Source organism: Schistocerca piceifrons, chromosome 6 (genome assembly GCF_021461385.2).
Source record: "Schistocerca piceifrons isolate TAMUIC-IGC-003096 chromosome 6, iqSchPice1.1, whole genome shotgun sequence".
NCBI classification, from domain to species: Eukaryota; Metazoa; Arthropoda; class Insecta; order Orthoptera; family Acrididae; genus Schistocerca; species Schistocerca piceifrons.
The window spans coordinates 302,640,853-302,642,029 of NC_060143.1; the positions used below are offsets into that span (position 1 = coordinate 302,640,853).

A 1,177-nucleotide genomic window follows, 5' to 3' on the forward strand; every position below is an offset into this window, starting at 1 on the left:
CTGTACTTTGTTGAGTACCTCCGTAATGCTTTCGCGCCGAGTAAACAAATGATTCCGTGACGAAAAATCCCGCTCTTCATTGCATCTTCTCTGTCTTTTGTATTAATCCTACTTGTTTAGCGTTCCAGATTGCTGACCAGTGTTCAAGAAACAGTCGAAAAAGTGTTTATATGTCACATCTTTCTTGGATGAATTACATTGCCTTAAGATTCTCTCAGTGGCCAATGGCCTTGCCGCAGTGGTAACACCGGTTCCCGTCAGATCACCGAAGTTAAGCGCTGTTGGGCTGAACTAGCACTTGGATGAGTGACCATCCAGTCAGCAGAGCGCTGTTGGCAAGCAGGGTGCACTCAGCCCTTGTCAGGCAAACTGAGGAGCTACTTGATTGAGAAGTAGCGGCTCCGGTCTCGTAAACTGACATACGACCGGGAGAGCGGTGTGCTGACCACGTGCCTCTCCACGTCCGCATCCAGTGATGCCTGTGGGCTGAGGATGACACGGCGGCCGGTCAGTACAGCTGGGCGGTCCAAGGCCTGTTCGGACGGAGTTTAGTTTAGTTTAAGATTCTCTCAGTGAATCTCAAACTGCCATCTGGTTTTCTTACAATTTGTTTTATGTGCCCGTTGCACATTATGTCGCTAAGGATGGCTATTTCCAGGTCTTTTACTGCAGTTACTTTTTCCATTAATTTGTCGCCAACGCTGTAATCGGACGTTCACTGTCTAGATGAGTGGTCTGCGTCGCTGACTGCCTTCCGGATGACTCGGGTTCGATTCCCGCAACTACCAAGGGTTTTTCCATGTGAGAGGACTGGGAAAGGGTGCATTCAGCCTTGTAAGGCCAATTGAGAAGCTGCTTAAGCGAGTAGTAGCGGATCCATGTCACGAAAACTGACAACGGCTTGGAGAGCGCTGTGCATGCTCGATGTCCCTCCATGTGACATCCAATGACGCCATTGTCGAAGGTTGACACGGCAGTCGGTCGGTACAAATTGGCCCACCAAGGCATCTGGACGGATTTTTTCCCCGTGTCATCTACCAGTAGTGGGCCGCGCCGGTAATTTATGCGCATTACGTCACATTTATTTGCATTCATGGACAACACCCTCTTTCGTCATTTGCAGGTCTTCCTGTACTTCGTTACAGAATTCTAGCGTTGAACCTTCCTATAGAAAATA

The 1,177-nt window shown here is 49.0% G+C and overlaps 1 pseudogene; it reads left to right on the forward strand.

The window, feature by feature from the left end:
- The first annotated feature begins 220 nt into the window (after nucleotides 1-220).
- Nucleotides 221-338, forward strand: LOC124804006 (annotated as a pseudogene).
- Nucleotides 339-1,177: the final 839 nt, after the last annotated feature.